At 46.3% G+C, this 26,414-nt stretch overlaps 1 long non-coding RNA gene across 2 annotated transcripts; it reads left to right on the top strand.

Annotated features, from left to right (window-relative positions):
• Positions 1 to 8,071: 8,071 nt before the first annotated feature.
• Positions 8,072 to 23,687, top strand: LOC102550046 (uncharacterized). Of its 2 annotated transcripts, XR_015672351.1 has the most exons (4): positions 8,072 to 8,101; positions 19,997 to 20,373; positions 21,224 to 21,314; positions 22,930 to 23,687. It is a non-coding gene; the product is annotated as an uncharacterized LOC102550046 (long non-coding RNA). The 2 variants fall into 2 exon arrangements; XR_015672350.1 differs by lacking the exon at positions 19,997 to 20,373.
• Positions 23,688 to 26,414: the final 2,727 nt, after the last annotated feature.

Consider the following 26,414-nt stretch of genomic DNA (forward strand, 5'->3'; position numbering starts at 1 on the left):
TCTAGTCTTTGTCTGACTCTCTTGCTCCTTTCTCTTGCACCCAGAAAGAGGGAGATAGAGATTGCCAAGCCACTTTCAGATGCTTGGCTGAGAACTGCAACTTGTTACAAAGAATCCATGACCTGTAGGCAGACATTGGCTACTTTGTGGGTTCTTTCTTCCATACTTTACCACCACTTTTCTTCCACCCTTTCAAGTCCCTAACACTAGATAGTAGAGAAAAAGGATGGAGGGGAAAGCGGGGACATTATCAGTAGACTACTTCCTGTTGATTAGGGACTTCAAGTTCCTTTGGGCAAGTTTGATCTTCGCAATATCTAATTTCTTCTTGTTCTTTCTTTCTTGCTTCCTTTAATGTGTGTGTGTGTGTGTGTGTGTGTGTGTGTGTGTGTGTGTGTGTGTGTGTATGTTGTGCTGTCTTCAGACACACCAGAAGAGGGCATCAGATTCCATTACAGATGGTTGTGAGCCACCATGCTGTTGCTGGGAATTGAACTCAGGACCTCTGGAAGAGCAGTCAGTGCTTTTAACCACTGAGCCATCTCTCCAGCCCCCTTGTTGTTTCTTTTTTGTGACAATGACTTAACAAATATCAACCAACAGCAAGCAAACAACAATAAACAAACAACAATAAACAAATAACAGCAAACAAACACAGCAAACAACAAGCAACAATCCACCCCACCTCTCTGGGCCCTAGCATTTATGTATCCTCTGAGGAGCCCCCAGAATTCCAAAGTTACACAATTGCAGAAACTATCTGCAGTTGGCAAAATCATACCCCTGCTAGAGCACAGGCAAATCATAGTCAGCTGCTTTGAAGCAGCCCCATATTCACACACCTGGGTTTAAAACGAAAACATATTCTAATATTTCTGTGTATTTTAAAGAAACCAAAATTCCAAAATTCTTACTACAGTGCCCTGGTAGGAATTTGGGGGAAAGTAGAAGATTGTTTCTAGCACCAGGAAAGAAAAACAGAGAAATGAGGAGAAACCACTTTTCGTTCTTTGGGGAAGTTTGGAAAACCCTTTTCAGAGGTTGCAAATGTTTGATGTAAATGTTGGCAAGTCAGGAGTTTCAACAGGTCTTGTGGGACAACTTGAGGATGCTGCACTTCCCACTGAGAAGGCATGGAGATCACATCAGGACATTTCTTCCAGCCTGGCAGTGGTGGAACACTATTAATTCCAGTAAAGGCAAGTGGATCTCTGAGATCAAGGGCAACCTGGTCCATAATGAGTTCCAGGACAACCAAGGCTACACAGAGAAACCCTGTCTCAAAACACAAAAATAAAACAGAACAAAAATACAAAAACAAAAACAAAAAACAAAATAGAAAGGAAGGAAGGAAGAAGAGGGAAAAAGGAACTGTAAGACATTGGTTTTGCACTTGCTGCTTCTACAATCTTCAACTAGGTTCCAGAATGGCAGGTCCCTTTGCTCCCGGTGGCCCTCATGCCAAATCCACCCTGATGCCTCTTGTACAGTACAGCCTGCAAACGAAGAGTGGTGTTTAGATTGTTAAGTAATGGTTGTGAAAGAAAAGAAAAGAAAAAAATCAAAGGAATAATGTTTCATGATGCAAGTTATATGAAATCCAAATTCCAGTCTCCAAAACTAAGGCTTTATAACTAAGCTACATTCTCAGCCCTATGGGATTATTTTGAGAGTATTCTGTAATGCTTGGTAAGTGAACAGGACATGTGAAATTGTGTGTGTGTGTGTGTGTGTGTGTGTGTGTGTGTGTGGTGTGGTGTGTGGTGTGTGTGTGGTGTGTGGTGTGTGGTGTGTGTGTGGTGTGTGGTGTGTGTGGTGTGTGGTGTGTGTGTGTGGTGTGTGTGGTGTGTGTGGTGTGTGTGTGTGGTGTGTGTGGTGTGTGTGTGTGTGTGTGTGTGTGTGTGTGTGTGTGTGTGGTGTGTGGTGTGTGCATATTGACTAGTCAGTCTGAGTTATTGTTACTATTGCTGCGATGAAATACCAGGACCAAAGCAACATGGGGGAAGAAAGAGTTTATTTAGCTTAAGCTTCTGGATCACAGTTTATCACCAAAGGAAGGCAGGACAGGAACTCAAATGGGGCAGGAACCTGGAGGCAGGAACCTGGAGGTGGGAGCTGAAGCAGAGACCATGGAGGAGTGCTGCTTACTGGCTTGCTTCTCTTAGCTTGCTCAGTGCTGCTTTCTTATAGAACCCAGAACCACCAGCCCATGGGTGGCACCACTCACAATGGGCTGGGTCCTCCCCCATCAATAACTAATTAAGAAATATCTTATAGGTTGGAAAGATGGCTCAGTGGTTAAGAGCAATGGCTGCTCTTCCAGAGGACCTAGGTTCAATTCCCAGTATCCACTTGGCAGCTCACAATTGCCTATAACTCCAGTTCCAGGGGATCCAACATTCTCACACTGACGTAAATGAAGGCAAAACACCAATGTACGTGGAGTTAAAATAAATAATTTAAAAGAAAGAAAGAAAATGCCTTACAGATGGATCCTATGGAGACATTTTCTCAACTGAGTTTCCCTCCTTTCAGATAACTCTAGCTTGTATCAAGTTGACATAAAAGTAGCTAGCACAAAGTCTGAAACAAGTGTGCTATGAGCTATTACCATTGGTTACTTACTCCTGAGACTCGAGCTTTGTAGATGGGTATAAAATATCAGCAGTGACATAGAGTGACCATCTTTCGTAGTCTGCTGACCGTGTACCAAGTGCTGACCTCAGTACTTTGTGAATCTCATCTTACATTATGAACCTTACTTAAAATTTCCAAGAATTGCTATTCCCAGGGTCGAGAAATGACTCCTGGCAGAGAACCCTAGTTCAGCTCCTAAGTTGGGCAGCTCACAACTATGTGTAACCCTAGTCCCCGTGAATATGACTCCCTATTCAAGTCTCCTCAGAAACTTGTACGAAAGGGCACAGAACCTCTAAGTCTAGACATACACACTCATGCATATAACTTTAAAATAGAACTAGAACTTAAAAAAAAAAGCAGGCATGGTGGTTCACATATTTAATTACAGATCTCAGGAGGCAGAGGCAGGTGGATCTCCAAGTTTGAGGCCAGCCTGGTCTACAGAGTGAGTTCCTGGACATCTAGGGCTACATAGAGAAGCCCTCTCTGGGCTGGGGTGAGGGAACACCATTGCTTTCCTTTAGCGTTATGGAAACAGGAAAGGAAGCCTTGTGTGTCCAAGATCACACAATCACGATCAGAAGAGCCTGAATGTCAATGGAGTCTGAGTCTGGTGTTCACCTCCTTTCACCACATCCCATTTGCCTGTCTTAGGTTAGGAATGTGTTTCTTGTTATAGAGATTTTTCTTTTTAAACACTGACCATCTGTTACTTTTATAGTCAGGAAAACCATATAAAAATTAAAATTAAGTATTTCTATTAACTAGAATGGTCCCTGACACCCAATAAAGACAGTGACAGCAAGGAAGAGGAGGAGGAAGAAGAGGGGAAGGAAGAAGATAGGAAAGAAGAGAGGAGGAGAAGGAAGAAGAGGAGGAAGAAGAGGAAGAGGAAGAAGAAGGGAAGGAAGAGAGGAGAAGGAAGAAGAGGGGGAGGAGGAAGAACATGGTTTACATTTGTGATCCAGAAACTTCTTTGCATGCCTGTTCAGGTAAGGAGGTATCTGGCAAATTGTTAGAGCTTTTATTATTTCCTTTTACCTTCAGGTGTCCCAGAGATGGGCTGGACTCTGTGTGGGTCAAGGGTAGACCATGACACCCCGTCTTCCCATTCTGAGGGTTAGGAAGAAGCTATTGTTAATCCTGCCTTCCACCTGCTCCTTGCCGTTTCCGTGGTTAGAGTGTGAGTCGATGGCCAGACAGATGGGTTTGGGGCTTGAACTGAGTGCAACTCTAAATCTAGCCCCACACTGATTAGCTTGTGACCCTGCTCTGGTCCCTCCCTTGTCACAGCTGGGTGCATTTATCCTTCCTTTCCCATTTCCACTTTGTGCCACTGGGAAGGAAGTCTTTGCTGTTCCACCGGCAGGCATCTTCTGGCCTGAGAGACTCTCACGGAAGATTCATTTCTTGGGGCTTAGAGCTCTGTCAAGGAGAGGTGACATATTAAGCTAGTGACACTATGGCAATTTAATTCCGTGGACTTAGAGCTGGGAGTCACCTAAAGTCTATAGCCTCATTATTCCTGCATCTGAGGCCATCTTTTTCTTTTTCCACCAACAGTGGGACGTGGTCCCTGCCCTGGTCCTAGCAGCTCTTTTTCTCCCTGGATCCCACTTTCCCTCTCCTCAGGGGCCTCTGCCTCTCTCCCACATTAGCATCCTTCTTGGCTTCTCTCCATGGGTATTTAAATGAGCTCAAGTCTTTCTCTTCTTAATTCAGTACAATACCAGGCCTTCTGGGGCCTTGCACCCTCTGCATTGATGGATTACCTCACTCCTCTCCTCTGCCAAACTTCTTATAAAGAATTACTTATGAACTTTGATAGGCAGATGGGAGAACTGTAGTATTTAAAGAAGACATATGTCTTTAGGAAAGGAAAGACCGGACAGCCCAGAGGTCGGTCGGTTGAGGTTTGGGAGGGGGGAAAAAGTGAAATGTTCCTGAAGACAGACTTCCTTGCTTCATTAACTGCCTAAAAAATCAATGTGATCATGCTACACGATCTGTCCCTCGGGAGGGATTTGGGTCCCTGTTCTGAGTAAGGTCAGTACCATGGAGGACACAGTCAAGGACCTAGTAAATACCCATCAAGCTGTTCACAGCTTCCCATAAACACTGTCATAGTATGGGGGGGCAGCAGTTGACTAAGGCACTAAAACCTGGGTTCCTCAGATCACCAGAAGCCCCACCCTCTGGGCACCTATCAGCAGGAAATTCTCAGAGGACTTCCCAGCAAGCACTCTTAAAGCATCCTTCACTGGGCCGTGGGCATGGCTTAGTTGATAGAGTGCTTGTCTGGCATTCAGGAGGCCTTGGGCTTGATTTCCAGCACTGATTAAGTGGTGGTATAGGCCTGTAACCCCAGCACTGGGGAGACGGAGGCAGGGGCATCAGGAGTTCAAGGTCATCCTTGGTTACAAAGTTGGAGGCTAGCCTGAGCTACACGAGATTCTGTCTATAAACTACAAGCATGTGATTCTGATGCACATTAGAGTTTGAGACCTACCAGTGTAGGCATCAAGGACGGCTGTGGCTGGAGGTCAGACGGTTGGGGCATTTGGCACTTGCATTTGCTTGTGATCGGTGAGGTAGAACAAAGACAAGAGGGTGGGTGACCTAGAGAGTAAAGCAGTACAAAGAAGCTGGAGGGCACTTGCTACCTGAAGGGTATAGGGAGGGGAGCTGCAAGGGTGGAGATGGGGGGGTAGGGAAGGTCAGAGGAGCAGCTCCATAGTCCTGGAGCTCCCTGAAAAGCATCCTCAGGAAGCCGGGACTCCCAGCTATCCTCTGGGGAATCTAAAACCACTTCTCCCCCTTCCCACACACCTTTAGTTCCTTTCTCTCCCCTCCCCTTACAGATTTCCACCCCGCCACCCCCACTCCCTAGCCTGCCAGCTCCAGAGGTGAGGTTCACCCCTATCCTTTGATCTCCCCAGCTCCCCTGCCTCCTCCATCAGTATTTCCTCCTCAGAATCCACCCCCTCACCACAGCTACAGAGGAGAAGTTATACACCCCTCCTTTGAGAAGCCGTTCCTAGAGAGGTTGCGTGATTTGAACAAGTACCTACTCAGAGCATCAGGGGAGCTACACCTGCCTTTCACATTCTCACAGCGCATGCCAGGAATTCACCCAGCATGAATCAGAGAACGGCTTTTTTTGGAGCAGGCTTTGTATGATGTTACACGGGGACGCGGTGAAGGAAGGCTCGGTGTGGTGTGCCCAGAATCAGATCCCGGTGGGAAGTCCCTTCCTGAGCCCAGAGGAGTCCTTTCAGGTGGTGCAGCTCTGTTTTCCTGTGGGATCTCCTCTGAAGCCTGAGCCTCTGCTGGCACCTGTGGGCTGGTATCGCTAACACCCCATTCCCTGGAGCAATACCTCCCTCTGTGGGATGGGGGAGGGCATGAATACACTTGCGGGAGGCTTTCTTTTCACTCTTAGAGGCTTTTGGTAAGGAGACCTGGGTTTTCAAACTGACTTCTTACATTAGTGTTTGCTCACTTCCCTGGGCTGCTGGACCTGTAACATGGTCACAACAGAACCATGCCACAGAGTCCTGAGAGAGCCAAGGGAGAAGTGCATTGTGGGTTCTTCCACACAGAAATATCTGGATTGGTGGCCCTGCTCCACTGTCCTCTTTGCATGTCACCAGACTTTATTAAATGCGGTTAAGCAGTTCTCCCAAAGTACAAGCAGTGAGGTGCTCTGGGGTGTAGAGGATATTAATCCCTATCCTCCACCCCTGCTCACTTGCTTAGGTTTCTTCCAGCCTCCAGCTTCTCTAAGTGGCATGCTGTCCTAGCTGGCTCTCTACAGCTGTGAGAAATGCAACGAGGGGAAGCAACCAGGGGAGGAACTTTATCTCATAAAACAAGAACCCAACTTTATTCTTAGTTTGTAGTCCATCATGACGGGAAGTCAGGGCAGGAACTCAGAGGCAGGAACTGAGGCAGAGGCCAGGAGGAGCTCTGCTTATTTGCTTGTTCATGGTGTATGGACTCAGCCTGATTTCTTTATATGAGCACACTGTAGCTGTCTTCAGACACACCAGAAGAGGGCATCAGATCTCATTTACAGATGGTTGTGAGCCACCATGTAGTTGCTTGGAATTGAACTCAGGACCTCTGGAAGAGCAGTCAGTGCTCTTAACCACTGAGCCTCAGCCTGATTTCTTATGCCAGTCAGGACCACCAGCCCAGGGATGGCAATACCTCCGGTGGGACGAACCCTCCCACTTGAGTCCTTAATTAAGAAAATGTGAGCTGGGCATAATGGGAGGCACACACCTTTATTCCCTGCACTCAGAGACTGAGGCTGGAGGATCTTAGTGAGTCCAGCTCAGCCTGGTCTCCATGGTGAGTTCCAGGCCAGCCAGGGATACATAGTAAAACCCTCCCAAAACAGGCCACTCTCAGGATATGAACACCAAATAAGCCTCTCGCCTCTGAGAGCGCGATCACATTCTGACCCTGATTCTCACACTGAATCCTGGGGTGGGGGAGGGTGTGCGGGGCGGGGGGCTTGTCCCACAACTTAGTTCATGAGCTCATGTAAGTAAAGAGTTTGTATTCAGATGTAGAGTTGTAGGACTGTGATCCCAGCATTTGAGGAGTGGAGATGGGTAGATTCAAAGGTGAATTCAAAGCCATTCTGGACTACACAGCAAGTTCAAGATCAGCCTTCCCCAGATGAAAACTCATTCCAGGAAAGCAAACAGCGGGACTGCAGCATAGTGGTGCAGGGCCCTGGGTTTGTTTTGTGGTAAAACACACACGCACATGAACATGCATGCGTGCACACAGACATGCATGCACACGAACATGCACACATGCACACGTGGGCACACATGCGTGGGCGCACACACAGACATACATGCACGCACACACAGCGCTGTAAATGAATGTGTATGTATAAGGGTGAACAATGAAGTGATGTCTTATTTGCCTTAACTGATCTTTGCAGTTAGCTGTTTGCGGGTATAATAATAAACAATCCTGCCTTGGTATCGAATGGATTCTCTCAGCAAGGGATCGTAAGCCCAAGAACCAGAGCCGCCTCCAGCCTTCCCTTTTCTCACCCGGCTCATGCCAGCGCCGAGAGACGGAACAGAGTGGTAAATACTTCTTGAAGAATTGTACCTGTCCCTCTGACCAGGAGTGGAAGTAATTGTACTGAAGAAATTGGTCTGGTGCATTAACAACCAGTTTCAGCCGGCCCGAGTGCTGCTTCACAGCGCTGCTTTTCTCCTGTTTACTCCTTCTCAAGTCTCAAGTCTCTTTCTATAGCCTGCGGCTAAGCTGAACGCGACAGTCGGCTCTGCTCCCACTCTGCTCATTCAGTTCTGCCTACAGCAGTTTTCCTAGGGAGCTTTCCTTCCCTCCGCCCCCACCACCTGCGCCTGCGCTGAGCCGATCCGGAAGACAAACCCCCAGCTTTGTCGTTATCCTGCAAGACTAACTGGTAAGGTCGAATGGCTCTGGATATAATGGGAATGGCCTGCATTTTAGTGTGAGTTGGCATACAGCTGCTCAAAAGATGGCTGCCTAAAAGTATTCTCTACATTTAAACTACTACTACTTGGTTACAGCTTACCAGAGCAGGCTGAAGTGTGGTAGTTGAGAAGATGAGGATTCAGCATGGCCTGTGGAGCAGTTCTCTGGAGTTTGCCCATTCTTAATAACAATAGCGACACTGGCTAAAATGCATAGCCAGGTATATCTTTTTGTGTATGTAAGAGTTTTGCCTGCATGTACCCTGTGTGCTGTGCATGCCTTGCTCCCACAGTGGTTAGAAGGCCACATTGGACACCCCAGAACTGGAGTTAAACATGGTTATGATCCACCACATGGTTTCCTCTGCAAAAGTGGCAAGGACCCCTAACTTCTGAGTTATCTCCTCAGCCCCAGATCTTTCTGGGTGGGTTGTTTGTTTGTTTGTTTTGATTCTTTGTTCTTGCAGTTGTTTGAGACAGGGTCTCACTGTGTAGCTCTGACTAGCTTGGATCTCTCTGTGTAGATCAGGCTGGCCTTGAACTCACAGAGATCTGCCTTCCTGTTTCTCGGGATCAAAGGTGTGTGACACCATAGTCAGCCAGCTGCGGTTTTATGTATTTTGTTTATAGTAAAGTGTTTTAAGCCTCGATGCAGCCACTTAGGGTAAGTGTGCTGGTTGCCATTTTACCAATGAGGAAACTGAAAGATTCTCTACCCTGTAAAGGAGACAGGAAATGGCCGAATCCTAGCGTTTCAATATTTTAACTTATAGTTTGTGTATGTGTGTGAGTAGCGCTCACTCGTGTTGTGGTATGTGTGGAGGTAAGAGAACAATTTGGGAGGTCGGATTCTCTTCTACTGCAGGTGACAGGGATGAGCCACCCCACAACCCCTGAATCTTACTTCAGTGCAGCCGGTTGTGTGCTCTGTGTGTGTGTGTGTGTGTGTGTGTGTGTGTGTGTGTGTGCACCCGGGGTCTGGGTTCTTTAGCATTGTGACTCTTGGCCCTTGGAGTGGCGTCAGTACTATTCTGCCTTTGTGCCTTTGCTGATTTACCCACAGATATATTTGAAGAGATACTTGAGGAGTCTCTAGAATATACTCCAGTGATTAAGGCAGAGCCCCGCCTTTCTGGTGTTCTGCTGCAGAGGAGGAAACCGAGGCTGGAGAGAAGAAAATGCTTGCCCACCGAGGATTGGCCAGCCTATAAACGTGGCTCTGCGCCCTCAGTTCTGATTCCAAAGCCAATGTCCTGAATCTCCAACTCTGTGTCCGTGAAGACAGGTCAAAGGGAGGTGTGGGGATGCTGGAGGTGGGAACTCGGAGTGGCACTGCCTTAGAGGCACGCCTAGCAGTTACTGCGGCCATCTCTCACCTCCTCATTCCTGTTGCTCTCTCTCCACCTTTCCCAAGCCTGCCCCAGCACAGGGTAGAATTTAGCTTTGATGAGGGCATTCGGAACCCGCAGGATCTCTGAGGGGAATGTCTACCGCAGCAACCACTGACTCTGGGGATCGCTGAACACATCTCTGACTGACTGAGCACTTGTTCACAGCACCCCTAACTGCTTGGTTATTCTTTCTACATTCTCCTATCCACTCCCATCCATCCATCCATCCATCCATCTATCTACCAAATTCAGGGCTTCCCTTTCTTCACAAGGGGAAACTTCCATCTTGCCTTCTCTTATGCACTGCTACCTTCCGTGGGCTGGGCTGGGGGCGTTGGCCTTGCACACCCCTCTGGTGTGGGGGGTGCTGGTCTTGCACACCTCTCCTTTTTCTAAGTTCAGTGGCCTGGCTCCTCTAGGATTGAGCCCTCAGCTTTCCTCAAACTCACAGCCCTATGGTTGCCATAGAAACCCCCAAGCTTCTGGTGGTGTGGCAGGAAACTCAACCAGGTCTAAGTTCAGCGGCAGTCAGTCCTGCTGTCATTGTCAGGATCAAGCCAGATGGCAGCTTATGCTTCTGAGCGGGAGCCTTTGTGGAAGACAGGAAGGACGGGGCTGAGTGCCTGTCCCGCTTGGCTGTCAGCAGGGGATTCCCCAACAAGTGCTGGGATTGGAACCTGAAACAGCAGATGTGGACAAGAGACCCCCACAGTACAGAAGGCTGGCTGAAGATTCCTTCTCCTCTGTCTTTTTCCTTCTCCCTCTCTGCTTTCCCTTTCCCCTCTCCTCTTCCCCCTCCTCCCCCCGCCCCTGCCATCCTGCCTTCTGGGGTCCTAGGCCTAGGACTTCACAGATGTCTGAAGAGATTGGTAGCTTTGCCTTCAGTGAAGTGTCTCCTACCACACAGACGTAAGCTTATCTTTGGGGGAACTAAACCAAAGCTCCTGACCCCATTGACAAGGGCAAGGGCAGCTCAGCTCAGCAGAAGGGTAATGAGCATGCCTGGCACACCAGCCTTGAGCCACACAGCAGGGTTTTTTGAAACACCTTCATATGTGGCATCTGGAATCCCGGGTTCGATTCCTGCACCCTGCCATTAGCTGTGTAGCCTTAAATGAGTCTCTTGATTTCCAGTCATCTGCTTCATTCTCTGTAAAATGAGAACACTAAATCATTTTCCACTTAAAAAAGAAGTTTGTGTGTGTGTGTGTGTTTGTGTGCTCTGTGTGTGTGTCTGTGCATGTTCGTGTGTGTATGTGTGTTTGTGTGCTCTGTATGTGTGTGTGTGTGCTCTGTGTCTGTGGGTGCTGTGTGTGTGTGTGCTGTGTGTGCTGTGTGTGTGTGTTGTGTGAGTGTGTATATGTATGAGTATGTGCATGCTGTGTGTGCTGTGCGTGTCTGTGTGTGTATGTGTGTTTGTGTGCTCTGTGTGTGTATGTGCTGTGTGTGTTTGTGTGCTTTGTGTGTATGTGTGTGTATGTTTGTGTGCTCTGTGTGAGTACATGTGCGTGTCTGTTTGTCTGTGTGTGTGTGTGTGTCAGGGGCAGGGGTGGGAGATGCACATGGAGGCTAGACGAGAGTGTCGGTTCTCCAGGATCTGGAGTCACAGGCAGTTGTGGGCTGCTTACGCTGAGAACTTAACTCTGGTCCTCTGGAGGTGCTCTTAACCAGTCCCAAGGCTCAACTTCTGACTGAGTCTGGTTAATTTGAATTTTCCCCGGAAAGAAACTTTGCCTGGGAAATAAGCTGAAGATGTAGCTAATTTGGTAGCGTGTTTGCCTGGCGGGCATGAAGACCTGAGCTCAGACTGCATAAATCGAGTATGATGGTGCACACCTGTAACCCTAGCATCCGGGAGGTAGAAACAGATAGATCAGGAGTTCGAGGCCATTCTCTGCTACATAGGAAGCTTGAGTTCAGACTGAGATACATTAAAATAAAATAAAATCAAAACAAATAAGCGGAGGGCACAGGCTTACTGGAGAAGAGGACCTTCTTCTGGAACTGTAGTTTTCCCTCCACACTGTTCCGTAAAGCTTCCCAGGAAAGACTCTGAGCAGCCAGTCCCTAACCCTTACAGCAGAGGTTCTCAGCCTTCCTAACTCTGCGACCCTTTAGTGCAGTTCCTCGTGGTGTGGTGACCCTCAACCATAAAATTATTCTGTTGCTACTCCATGACTGTAATTTTGCCACTGTTATGAATTGTGATGTAAATGTCTGCTATGCCCCTGTGACCCACAAAGGGATCTCGACCTATAGCTTGAAAACCGCTGCCTTACAGTAGGCGAGCATTTGACATTGGAAAGTGTGTATTTGGCGCTTCCCTAGTCTTGGAGAGGTAAGGAGCAATTGTTACTTTTCTCAGGATTGCAACAAGATATCCAACAAAAGCAATTTTAAAAAAGAAACATTTGTTTTGGCTCAGGCCAGGGGAGGAAGTATAGAGAGGAGCTCGAAGCAGCTGGTCACATTGCCGCTGCAAGCGGGAGGCAGAGAGATGGGTGCTTAAGTACAGTTTGAACTCAGTCCAGCCCCACTGTACATTGAATGGCGCCACTTACACTTAGGGTAGATTTTCCTGCTTAAACTGATCCAACCTAGAGATGCCCTCATCCGTGCCTTGAAGCTTGTGGTTTAGGTGATACTAGATCTTGTTCAGGATCCAAATGAACCAGCACAGGGTTTACACCAAAATCTTTGAAGGCTCCTACATAAGACAGCATAGTATTTGGTTGTAATGTAAGCACATCCAGCTGTGTTCCTTAAATCATATCTGCAGGTTATTGTAATCACCAATACAACGTAGATACTATGCAAGTTGATGCTCTGCCAAATTATTCAGGGAATGCTGGTGGACGTCTGTACGTGTTAAGCACAGCCTGTTATTTTTCTGAATGTATTTGAGCCACAGGTAGTTGAATCCATACAAAGTGAATGTTGGATATAAAATGTATGGACGGGAAGGTATTTTAGTAGGGTGAACCTCCAAGTATATGGAGATCTTTATTTGTGGAGTAAATTTGTTCTAGTCAAATGGTTTAAAAATTAAATTGGGACCAGGGAAATAGCTTAGTGGGTAAAGAGGCTTGCAACTGTGTCTGACCACCCGAGTTTGATCCTGAGAACCCAGACAGGGGAAGGAGAGAACTGACTCTCACAAGCTGTCCTCTGATCTCACTCAAGCTGTGACACACACACTAAACAGACAAACAAACAATAAAAATCGAATTGACCCCCTGCAATCTCACTTTATTTGAGATGCAAATTTTCTGTGTTGGGACTGGTGAGATGGCTCAGCAGTTTAAAAAAATGCTTACTGCTCTTCCAAAGGACCAGAGTTCACTTTGTTGGGTGGCTTACAACTACTTGTAACTCCATGTCCAAAGAATCTAATACCCCTTTCCAACCTCCAAAGGCATCCATTTCATATATATGAATGTATGGAGAACATATATTCATAAACACACAGACTCACACACATCCCTGCAAATACAATTAATTAGAATCAATCTTTGGAAAATGAACTAAGTTGTGGAAATATTAATGACCATGGCCATGTTTGTTCATTTCTTTTTTGGGGTGTGTGTAGGGGGGTGTTGAGACAGGGTTTCTCTGTGTAGCCCTGGCTGACTTGGAACTAACTCACTATGTAGACCAGGCTGGCCTCAAACTCAGAGATCTACATGACTCTGCCTCCTGAGTGCTGGGATTAAAGGCCCACACCACCACCTCTGGGCTTCGTCTATTTCTGAACAAAACACAAGAGGTGAGAAACTAGGATCACCCAGGCTGGGAAACCCTCAGAACTGGTTAGACCTTAGGGAAGGCTGAAGAAAATGGAGAGGCCTCAAAAAGTCAAGATTGGTGAATCGAGGGAGTCCAATCTCTGGAGAAATCATGGAGCTGGGCAGAAAAAAAAAAAAAAAAACCGAGAGAGTGAGTGGATGAGGATGCTTGCTCTTTGCCCTTTGGCTAGCTGTTGAGGGCGAGGTACTCTGGATGCTGATGTATAGATCATCCCCATTGTAGTGACTCCTGTGCCTGCTAAAGGCTCTAAGCTGCTCCCTTTGCTAGAAAAAGAACTCTCCAGTGGGGTGTGACACTCGTGCTTCCTCTCTCACCACAAGGACTCTGTCAGCTCATGCCGTGGCCAGTGACTGATGGTCGGAACAGCAGAAAACAAAACCTCATTTGTTCTATGACTTCAACTGGGACAAATCTAGTTTGATTTGAGCTTGAGAGCCCTTCCTAGGATTCGATGAGGCTGGACCCTTGCCCAGTCCTGTGTCCCTTACCTCCACCTGCTCTGTCTGGGCGCGTCTCCTAATAAATCACTGTAGACCCAGGGCATTGCTGGATCAATCAGATAGCCTTCTCCCCTGATAAGCACACAGCACTCACAGTGTCCAGCACAGTGTCGCTGACTGAAGACACACTGTGCCCTGGAATGGGGGTGCTCCTGTGTTCTGTGGAGGCGAGACCTGAAGTGTCTAAGGACTGGCTAGAGTGGTCTTTCTCAACCTGTTGGTCTTGACCGCCCCCCTTTGGGGGCTGCATAGAAAATATACTGCATATCAGGTATTTATATTAAACTCATAACAGTGCAAAACTACAGACAGGAAGTAGCAATGAAATAACTTTATGGTTGGGGAGTTATTGCACCATGAGAAACTGTATTAAAGGGTTGTGGCGTAGGGAAGGGTGAGTACCACTGGGCAAAAAGTGAGGCAAGGGGTTTGCAAGGCAGAGAGGAAAGAAAAAAAATCAAATCTAGATGGATAATGCTAAGGTACAGCCCCCCCCCCCCAATTGCATAATGAAGCTAAGGGCAGCAATGACAAGAAGAGAGAGGCAATGTGGTGAAGGTTATGGAAGGCTCAGTGACCTATTCACAAGCCTGCACTGGATCACCACGCAAAGGAAAAAATGATGAAGAGTTTTAAGTGGAAATTGCACAATAAGAGTTTAATTAAAAGAAAAAAAAAAAAACCCTGAGTGTCCTAGGCAGAAAGGAGTCACGGGCAACGGCAGACAGAAGGACCTAGCATTGGCTAACGTCTCCAGTGTGGTGGAACGTTAAGAGCTACCATAGTGGTATTAGGGAGAAATGGGCAAAATGTCAGCTCCAAGGCTTACAGCCCGGATAAGTTCTCTCTAACCTCCAGCTTCATGACTAGAGTAGGTGTGAGCACCAAGGGAGCTAAGGAGTGAGGAGAGTCTTGCTACATTTTGCAACGACTGGCATGCTGGGAGTGCCAGCAGAATGATGTTATCCGTGTGATTCGAATTGGAGCAACAGTTGTGGAAATGGAAAAGCAGCTGCATGAAGACTCTTCAGAAGGGGAACCAAAGGGATGCGATGACTGAAGTGGGAATAAAAAAAGAAGCAGCAATGGATATTTCTGTTTTGGCAGTGGGTAAACCGAGGCTTTGCAAGGAGGAAGTGGCGATTACTGAGTAGAAGCCACCTTCGGTTCCCAACCTGTTGACTCTGAAGAACCAGGGAGGACAGGGTAGAACTGTCAGGCAAGTTCTGTGCATGTGAGCCTGAAGTTCTGAGTCTGACCTCTGAGTAAGCAGAGCCATAAGAATGGCGGAGAGAACCCTGGCTGGGTGTACTGAGCTCGGAAGGGACCAGGAGCTGTGCTGGACCCAGGGAACAAAGCTGACAATGGGATGTGACTCTGTCTCAGGGAATTCAGCCTTGTTAGAGGAAGCAGATAATTAGTTTTTTAGAGTACAGTAGCTATGTTTGCACGGAAGTTATTCTGTGAGTCACAGAAGTTGGGAGAACCTAGGATACGACAAGGACTCTGAATGTCAGAAAGAAATAGAGATAACCTGCAGGCCAGAAAAGGACAGGGATGAAAGGATGAACCAGCTGGGAAAGGGGAAAGGAAGTCTTGCTTGCTTTTTGGGGTTTGATTTTACGAGCCAGGATATCTCACTGTATAGCCCAGGTTTACCTTGAACATGAAATCCTCCTGCCTCAGTGCTAGTGGAAAGTTCTTCTCCCCTCCCCCCCGACCCCCACTTTTTCTCTCAGACTCTTAACCCAGAGACAAAATAGTTGACTGTATCATTAGAACTCTAGGAGGAGGCCGAACGGCTTCTGTTTCTCAGGTTGTGTGGCTCAGAACCCTTAAAGTTCCATGGGGTCCTTATAATTGGAGGCCACCTTGGTGGGGGATTGAAAACCGAGCACATGCCACCTCACTAAATCAGAGTGGCTGCCTTCCTTTGCAAATTGGGACTGTGTGCAAGCTTCTGAGAGAGAGAGAGAGAGAGAGAGAGAGAGAGAGAGAGAGAGAGAGAGGATGAGAGAGAGAGAGAATTGACTTAAAGACAATGGGAAGCTAAGGATTCAGGGGCTGAGGACGCCAAGTGACTTGGTTAAGATGGCACTGCTAATTAGCAATCAAGCTGGGTCCACACCGAGGGTCCTTAGCCTCCAGGCAATACTCTCTCTCTCGCTGTAGCTGAGGACCTGTACTTTTCATTTGTTTGGTCAATGTTTCTCTCTTCAGGTTTTCCTGAACTGTAATAAAAGAGAGATACATACTCACCAGTGGAAACAAGGACCTATCACAGAACAGAGATTCAATTAATTACCCAATGACATCCTTTCCTCCTTTTGATTTCTTAACAAGCAGCAGCAGAGAGTTGACCCAGAGAGAAGCCCTTTGTGTGGAGGGGCCCATTTCATTACACTTGACCCAAGTCTGAACAGACACTACCACCTAATGCCCAAATACTCCATTAAAAGGGAATTGAGAAAAAAAAAAGTAGAATCTCTCCACTCACACAAAGCTGAACGTACACACGGCAGAGGTTTGATTGAACGCAATCAATGAGGGAACAAGGCAGATGCAGTAACTGATCCGGGAGGATCCGAAGAACAGACGGTGACAGTCAGAAGTACTAAGTGAGTGAACACAACAGGGACGAACGGTCGCTGGCACCTCTACTGCAAGGGGCAGGATTCACACGTCTGCAGACGAGAATTATTGTGCAAAGTTATCAACTATCTACCATTTACAGAGCTGTAAAATAGCTCCCGTGGAAGCTAAATCAGGTTGCGTGGAAGAAAGCATGCTCCAGACAGAGTACAGTTTCCCAAAGACACACGTATTTCTATCTGTATATTCTAGAAAGGCAGAGCCAGGTTTTACAAGTAAAGCAGGAAGTGCCCAGGCCCCTTTTCGGTTGCATATACAAAGATATACAAAGTATATGTGTGCTTATGTTTGCAAACACTATTCCAGTGGAAGCTTTATAAAACAGGACTCACTCTGTTACAGGGGATACATATGGATATTTTCTCATTTATTCTTGTTATTGCTCTGTTTTTTGCTTTGTTTTGTTTTGCTTTTGAGACAGGGTTTCTCTGTGTAGCACTGGCCGTTTTGGAACTCACTCTGTAGACCAGGCTGGTCTTGAACTCAGAAATCTGTCTGCCTCTATTTCCCTAGTTGCTGGGATCAAGAGTGTGCACTACCGTGCCCGGCTTTTACTGATCAAATTCTGTATCTTCTAAAATTAATTTAATAACTTATCGTAAGTTAAAAATATTTACCATGTGTGGAAGGCGTTTTCATGAAAGTGCCACACAGCTAGTATGTCAAGATCAGAAGACATTTGGGAATTGGTTCCCTCCGTCTACCGTGCGTCCTATAGGTTGAATTCAGGTCAGCTTGCTCAACAAGCAGTTTCACCCACTGAGCCATCTTGCCTGACCTAATTTTGCTACTCACTGATGGATTGCCACCCACTAATGATCAAGGACTCTTCTTTGAAAGCCAGGGACTAGATCAATGTTTCTCAATCTATCAACTGCAAAGCACCAGCTTTGAAATATTTTATTATTTCTGATTTTTCATATACTGATTGATATTCTAGAAAACATAAAAATAAATTACTACAAAGAGTGAAGGAGGGGCTGGGGATTTAGCTCAGTGGTAGAGCGCTTACCTAGGAAGCGCAAGGTCCTGGGTTCGGTCCCCAGCTCCAAAAAAAAGAACCAAAAAAAAAAAAAAAAAAGAGTGAAGGGAAAAAGTTCCCAAAGACTTACAAAATGTAAGTTCAATATTTTTTTTCTTATTAAATCGACTAGACATAAAATTGGATGTAGGGGCAATGCCACATTTCCTTTTTAAAAAATATTTATTTTATTTTCAATTATATGTGTGTGTGTGTTATGTGTATGTGTGTGGTGTGTTCATGTGTGTTCATGTGTGTGTGTGTGGTGTGTTCATGTGTGTGTGGTGTACTCGTGTGTGTGTGTGTGTGTGTGTGGTGTGTTCATGTGTGTGTGTGTATGTGTGTGTGTGCATGTGCATGTATATATGAGTGCAGGTGACCAAGGTCAGAGGCATCAGATCCCCTGGAATTACAGATGTTTGTGAGCTGCCTGACCTGGAAGCTAGGAAAGGAACTCTAGCTTTCTGCAAGAGCAGCATGCAACTTTAATAGCTGAGCCACTTCTTTAGCCCCAGCTCCATATTTTATTTCTACTTGAATGTTTCCAAATGCCTATTCTCACGGATTCCATTTAGTTCCCCTGCACTGAAGCAGTAGTAGATCCCTAATCGTTGGACCACACTTTCACGTATCTCTGGCTAGATGGCCCTCAGGGCCACCCATGCTGACAGTACATCGATGTTTTGCTTCCCAGGCATGACACTTGCTCAGGCTACCTCAGTCACTGGGGCCTTATTGCCGCACAACTGGGGTTTCTGGTGACAGATCATGGGAGATGATCTCTGGTAGTGGTGGCAGGAAATAAACTGTCATTGGTGACAGAATATGTCTGACCCTAGAAATGGTCTTTCAGCCCCATGTTGTTTGCTAAAAGCATGAGAGGACTGTTCTCTTACACTGCTCCTCTTTCGAAGGTGTGTGTGTGTGTGCATGTATTATGTGAGTATGTGTGTGTGTGTGCGTGTATGCATGCACACATGTGCATGCATTATGTGGTGTGTGTGTACATGCGGGGTATGTAGTGTGAATGTGTGTATGTGTACATGTGTTGTGTGTGCATGTGGTGTGTGTGTATGTCTGTGTGTATGTGTGGTCTGTGTGTATCTGTTGTGTGTTTGTGTGTAGGTCAGCGGTTGATATTAGGTGTCCTTCTTGATCTGCCATTGAACCTAGAGCTCTTCCAATTGGCTAGACAGGCCAGTCCGCAAACCCCAGAAATCCTCCTGTTCCTCTCCCGAATGTTAAGATCACAGGTGCCAGCAGCCATGCCTGGCCCTTTCTGTGTGTGCATTTGGGCACGAGGAGACCAAAGTCAGTGTTTGCATGCCAAGCACTTTGCTGACTGGACCATCTCTCCAGCCTCTCAAGATGGCCTCCTATGTTAATCTTCATGTGCCCAGTGATATTGCTTTGTTTGCCTCCTCTCTTGTAGTTTGTGACAGAACACCATTGCCTGCCTTAACAACCACTTCTGTGGTACAGGATGTGGTGGACAAGGGTTATTGGCCACCATCCAGATGGGCTGCTTGCAGGCCGGGGGTTGACTGTGTATCCAGCCAGAGAGTGGAGGACAGGCTCTTGAGGCAGAGCAAGGGCCTCCTTCCTGCAAGGAACAACTGTGGGCTTCTGCCCTCAGCACATCAGACAATGGGGGGAAGCGGCCAGTGTGACTCTGCCTTTGAAGAAAGCTTTTAGGAAAGTGTGGGTCCTGTCCAGAATACAGCTTACAAGTCTCTATGAGCAAACTTTGACTGATCCTTGGAAATCACTTTCTGGTAGGCTAAAGCTCTGAGGCTATCTGCCATAGCACAAGCAAAATGGAACGATGGGGACAGCCCCCAGGTCCATCTATCTTGGAGTAAAGCTAAAGAGAAACATTGGAAACCCGTCCAGAACCACTGGGCCACCATCACCTTTCTCTCAAGCCAAGAGACCCTGGATCTTTGTAAAGTTCACCTCTGAAGATATTCGCAAGCCTTCAAACTCTGTTAAACAGGGTGGGTTTTTTTTCACGTGTGTAGGTAGTTCTACATGTGTGTGTTTGCATGTGTGGTGATGTGTATGCATCATGTGGAGGCCTGAGGTTGACGTTGGGAATAAACGCTCTATCTATCGCTCTCCCATCTTGTTCATTGAGGCAGGATCTCAGTGAAACTCTGGGCTCAAGGACAGGACTAGTCTTTCTGGCAGCTTGATTTGGTGACCCTTTGCTTTCACCTCTGGGGATAGAATCACAGGCAGCCGCTATAAACAACTGACCTTTCTATAGCTTCTGGGGAATCTGAACTCTGGTCCTGATGCTTGCATGGTAACCACTTAACAATGGAGCCATCCCCATAGGCCAAGAGTTTTTAAAGCCTGGCATGGTAGCTGGGGTCTGTAATCTAAGCATGTGGGAGTAGGAAGATCATTACCAGATCAAAACCAATCTGGGCTACATAGTACGTTCTGGGGGATCCCGAGTTATAATAAGTGTCCTCATTATCTACCCAGCAACGGAATAAAGCAGGACTTCAAAGGACCGACTACGAATCCAATGAAAGAATGCTAAGAGTGTATTGAGAATCAACAACAGGCAATTAATTTTCTCCTAAAACTGAAAGAGAATCATTGCCCACCATAAGTCAACTTCAAGTCTGTGGAAAAGAACCGTGTCCTAACCTTTGAGGGGTGATAGTCGCAACGAAGGTGAAATTGTAGACTGCTGGACTTTGTTGTTCCAGCCTCCACTTCATCTCCTTTCATTTATTTCATTTCGTACCAAGATGAACAGCTGAATTACTTGACGCTTAGACTTCCTAGGCCCGTCCACGTTTCCCACATATGAGACATAATGTATATAAAGTGCTTCATACAAGGCCTGCTGCATGGTGAGCACTCAGCAAGTGTTAGCTCTGACATTCATATACATTAAAGCTATGCTATCTGGATTGCGGGAGTCAGCTTCCGTGCTTAGCGCTGTATTGATGCCTGCGTGGGTGGCAGTGATCTTCATTATCCGACGTGCGTCTGCTTCTCTCTTTCCTAGTCAGCTCACTGAGGTGAGATGCTCTGCACCATCTCCAGGCTCACCCTGGAAGGTATTATAGCCTCAGCTAGCACCCTTACAGACACTAGCAGCAAGGGTGCTTTCCATACACTGGGCGCCAGGCAAATGCTGCCGCCTGACGGCTTGATCGAGCGTCCCATTTGAATCGTTCACTGCAGCAAACCCTGAAGTTCCTTTTCTACCTCTCTTGTCATCCAGAACTGTCTTCCTAGATCTCCTGCCTCATTTCACCCTGTCTTCCTTTTTCTAGATCTTTCTGTTTCATGTTCCTCCCCAGACTTTCATTTAAAAAAAAATTCAGGACACAGACATTAGTTTGTTCTAGAAAATATTTCCCCCTTGCTTCTATATCTTAATTTCGCTAAACCTATTTCCTCTGCTGCCTAGCAGTATAAATGAGACCATAGTTCACCGTGTGACTTATAAGATGAAACACTCCATTCAGAGTAACGGAACACATACTTGAAGGCAGGCACCGACTCTGAAGAGAAGCCTTCTCGATGCCTCTCATCTGTGAGGTTGCGTTGGGGTGGATGTTGTTAGAGGCAATCAGCACGTGCAGCAGGCTGGGCGGGATGGAACCTCTGCCATCTGGAGGAGGAAGATTCAGACGTGGAGAAGAATCTCTGGGGTTATGGAGTTCACAGTCCTGTGCCTTCATTTTGCCTTAGTCTCTGAAGTGAGTGTTTTAAGTGACAGGCATCAGCCAGAAAGTGCAGAAGAGAAAGAACTGATGCCATGGGCGCTCTCCGAGGGAAGCAGGTAAGTCAGGCAGCCTCAGGGTTCACAAATACTTCTCTTGCAGCGGTAAACCAAGTTTGTCCTAATTAGAGTATTTTGTTGTATTTTCATACATATAATAATCTAGTTTATCTGCAAGTAATTCATTTACAATTCAATTAAACGACCAAGGAGAATAAAATGCTAAAATAAACATGTGTTCAAATAAGATGCACTGTGTATAATTAGACACAACACATAGGCCTGTCTTAGCATTTGATTTGCGTGATAATACAAATAGGTCACTTGAGGATATGCCAAATATCAGAGATTAGCTGACCTCTGTGTTCCGGCCAAGCTGGAGAGGATGATTTTGTGATCTGAATGAAAAATGAAAAAAAAAATCAGTGTGTTATCCAAATGTTTACAAGAATCCAGCTGTTTGATGTCAGGTAGTCAGAACACTGGATAACTGACAGAGCCATTTCACTTTCATCCAGATGTTTCTGCATTGTGTTGATTTACCCTGACACATACCAAAGTTGAGTCACTTCCTTGGGATCCATGACAAAATCTTCTTAGTACACTGGCAATAAAACTGCTTGGAGGTGCGCTATTTCCGTATCGCCAGCACAAACGCTTTGCTACTGCCCCAGACACGAGAATGGTCCATTCATTTCTCTTTATTCTCCATGTCTTTGCTCTCCTCACTGCCCACCACCCAAGGTCTGTGTTAACCCGGGCTGTGACCCATGACAAAGTGGACTCCTCCATCACAGGACTGTGCAGTGTGGCCTTTGTCTTGCAGGCTGCTTCCCTTCACAGCAATCACCATCTCTCTGGGACATCACTATCTGGGCCAAGGGCTGGCCGGATCAGGATTCCAGAGCATCCCAAGGTTGATTGCGGTATAGGCAATCACAGCCACCATTCATCCTCCCATTATCACGGTCAATAATACAAGTCATCGAGATTTGGCTGTGATTCACAGGCCTGGCTGAAGTGACGGACGCTGACCCAGAGTCCTAGCCACACGCTCATAAATCTCACTGCGGCTCTCGGCTCTGCAGCTGGAGCTGCTGTATGCAGAGCCCGTGATGCTTGCAAATCAGCCTCTTTGACTCAGCTTCTTCCGGTTGCCTTGACTCCGGGGAATCTACCAGTGCCTGATTGCTGCCTGTCTCCAGCCCATCTGGTACCTCTCAGGGCCAAGATGTCTTAGGCTGGACCAGTCATCTTGAAATTGAACCTTCCTCTGTCACCTCTCTTAGCTTCTTTGCCCCCAATCCCCAAAGCCACGTTCCCTTTAGCATGGTCTCCCTCAGGTGTCTGCTCAGACTATGCTCTCAATCTACCCAGAGGCAACATGAGCAGGGGTTCTGGAGACATTGAGAAAATTGCACCTCTGTGGGCCATGTTCCCCTAATCCTGACATGACAGTGTTGGACTAAATCAGGCGTGAGGTCCCCTCCAGTTCTAAAATCACACCATCTTCCTAATACCATGAGACTGGCTGCCTTCCCAGGGATGATTGCTCATCAGTTTACCTCGTTATTACACAGAGATATTCGGAGGTGGGGATGGGGAAGAAAAACAAGGCTCCAGGATCAGCATCTTGAAAACTTGTCTGATAACTCTCTCACCTTTATGTGCACAGGAAAGCTTAGAGCTCCGAATGCCGTGACCTGTAAGTCCAAGATGGGAGCAACAGGGAAAGACTTCCTGCACCCAAGAACCAGAGGAATAAGAGTGAACTGGGAAGACAGACAGACAGACAGACAGGACCAGAAGGTGGTTGTTTCTAGGTGGCTGCCAGGAAACAGTGTTCCCATGGAGCAAACAATCAACACTTTCTCTGGAATTTGAATTTACTAACTATACATGGACTGAACACCTAATGAAGGAAGGAAGGGAGGAAAGAGGAAGATGAAAGGGAAGAAGGAAGAGAAAGAGGAAGGAAGAAGGAAGGGAGGAAGGAGGAAGGGAGGAAGGAAAGAAAGAGGAAGATGAAAGGGAAGAAGGAAGAGAAAGAGGAAGGAAGAAGGAAAGGAGGAAGGGAGGAAGGAAAGAGGGAGAAAGGAAAGTGGAAGGAAGGGAGAAGGAAGAAAGGAAGGGAGGAAGGAAGCTTAGTATGCAAACTGTGGAAGCTTCCAGAGTTGAGATTTGCAGATGAACAATCTTTGTATTGTATTGAGCACTTGTCCCTTTCCAACGAGGGACAAATATTTTAAGTGCTCTCTCCTAACACCTTAATGTAGGTTACACCAGGGTAATGGATATTTAGGGAAGTTCTCGACAATTCACAAAGGTTATTAGTCTTGGAAGCAGAGAGAAGGGCATTTATACCCTCTCATGTGAAGAAATTAATGGCGCCTTTCTGTTCTGATTGTAGTTTATTAAAATTTTAAACCATCAGCTGATTCAGTGGATTTACTCCTGGTAGTGATTTAAAAAAATTACTAGAGATGATCACTGGTTTTGGCTTCTAAGCCCAGAAACAGTTCTGAATAAGCAGCCCAATTTCCAGGCTGAGTCATAAGACACCAAATGAGTGTTGTGTAGGATTATACTGGGTAGGAAAGGAAAATCCATTGCTATTTAGAGCAGGCTAGAGTTGTCCTGCTTTGGCAAGATGGGCTGTCGTTGAAGGAAGAGAGTATGTCAAGGAGGGTTGATTCATTCTCTCTCTCTCTCTCTCTCTCTCTCTCTCTCTCTCTCTCTCTCTCTCTCCCTGGTAACTAGTAACTCTTATCTTTTAAAGGAATATTTATTATTCATTTTTAACAATTTTATACATATATAGTGTGTCATGATTATATTCATTTCTAACTGTTCTCTCATCTCCCTGACAAAACACACCCCTCCCAAAATAGCCCTCCCACCTTCATGTCCTGTTTTGTTTTGTTTTGTTTTTTCCCAAAAAAATCAACTGAGTTCAATTCGTGAAGACTATAGGCACACAAACGGGGACTATTCACCAGAGAATAAAAATCCTGCCAGCAGTCTTTTGGGAGGAAAAAGACTTCCTGCCCCTCAGTGGCTCCCCAAGAGGGGCAGTGCCTCACAAACTCTTGTATTCATGCTGAAATGTTGGTGGCTTGGTCTTGTGCGTTAACCGCTGCCCATTACTGAAGAAGTTTCTCTGACTAAGGCTGAGGACAGCACTAATCTATATGTATGAATAAACATTTAGAATCTATAAATGTATACAGATTTAGAAGAAAGTTTGACAACATATCCATTTAGTAAGACAACAGTGGTGGGTTCCTGCCGAGGGCCTATGACCTGCCCAGCCATATTGTGTTGATCAGGTTTATTACGGTGCAGCCCTCAAATCCAATCAGGAAATGGTTGGTTACCCCAACAACAGCCCTGCCACTATCACACCCTTTCACTGTCACCTAGTAATTCCTTACCCTTACATAAACTTCTGGGGTTTCTTTTCTTTTTTTAAAAAAAATGTATTTATTTATTTTCAGACACACCAGAAGAGGGCATCAGATCCCATTACAGATGGTTGTGAGCCACCATGTAGTTGCTGGAAATTGAACTCAGGACCTCTGGAAGAGCAGTCAGTGCTCTTAACTGCTGAGCCATCTCTCCAGCCCCCACTTCTGGGTTTTCTATCTCCTTTTTTACAAACTTCCTCACCCAGTAGTCTATTTGATAGAAAGTTTGCATTTAAACATCGTCAATACTCTTATTATTCTCTGAATCAGGTTTTCCGTGGCCAGGGTGGCCTTATATCAGCACATTCTGTATCCTGAAGTGTCTGTAGTGAGTAAACAAGCAAGAAGGACAGCTAGGGTGGATGGAACAAGGACCCCACCCATGTGCAAAGTCTGGGCCTCAGAGTTCTGTTGAACTTGAAGGTCGAATGGGTGGGAAGAACTGACCTATAGACCTGGATCAGATTGGACCATAGGAGAGGTTTCAGCATGGAAAGTCCCATGTAGAAGGAGTGTAGTGTCTTGAAAGCAGCTGCTGACGAGTCACACAGAGTGTGTACAGTGACTGTCTGCACAGGTCTTGCATCAGAACAGAGCTTCAGAATGTGAGAACACGGCACAGATCTCAGCTGGAGTCACATCCAGGACTTCATTTAGAATCCAGCAAGGAACAGAATATATCCAGGAAGGTAACTGGGCAGACAAGTTCCCACCAAGGGTAAGGCATTGGATCAACAACTATACCAAATATCTTTTGGGGTCCAGTGCAAGGACTGTAGGTGAATGGAAGACTGTATCTGCTTCCATGGGCAGGATATACACATGTGGAAGACTTAAGCGTGAAATGGTTGTTAGAGGCAACAACTGAAGGTCTGCTTAAAGCCTGTTAACACAAGCAGATGGGTTGTAGCCTAGAGTGAACGGATAAATTCTTTAGACTTTGCCAAAGGCACATCTACCTTTCATTTAGATGAATGAACCCCACTAACGGTGGGAGGCACTGAGGTGCTAGGGAGGGGATTGGAGGGAAAGGAACCTTTGTGGATGAAATGGAGCCTAGAACTGGGTTTCAAGAGCAGAGTGCCACCTCCTCATGAGCTCTCTCTCTCTCTCTCTCTCTCTCTCTCTCTCTCTCTCTCTCTCTCTCTCTCTTCCTCCCTCCCTCCCTCCCCCCTCTCTCTCTGAATGTCCAAAAGATGAAGAAAGATGTAGAGAAGGCATCGCACGGTTACAGAGGTGAAGTAAGCAGAAAGAATATCCAATATGTAGCCATTCACTGGAGAAATAACTACCCAGTCCAGGAAGACCGGATAAGTCTATGAGCAAGGCTAAACTGCATACTGGGAAACTTTTATGTTAGATCCAGTCAGGTCCTTTTGCCTGCATACATCCAGGCTCCTTAACTTTTCTGAGATTCCTTTTCTTTTTGGCAGGAATAGCAATCCTAGGTTATCAGGTCACTGTGATGTCAAAAAGGGGACAACAGTCATACAAAACTCCAGTAGGAAGTCTGATCTAAAATCAATACTCAATAGTACTAGTTGTTAATGACAGACATTTCAAGGTGCCTACAGCCTGTCACCTTTTGCTGAAGAAGCTCTACAAATATTGGAATGTGAAGCCTCACAAGATACTAAATGTGTGGAAAACATCATCTCTGTTTTATGCATAGGACACCTTAGAACCATGAGCC

Source organism: Rattus norvegicus, chromosome 2, assembly GCF_021556685.1.
Source record: "Rattus norvegicus strain SHRSP/BbbUtx chromosome 2, alternate assembly SHRSP_T2T, whole genome shotgun sequence".
Classification (NCBI taxonomy): domain Eukaryota; kingdom Metazoa; phylum Chordata; class Mammalia; order Rodentia; family Muridae; genus Rattus; species Rattus norvegicus.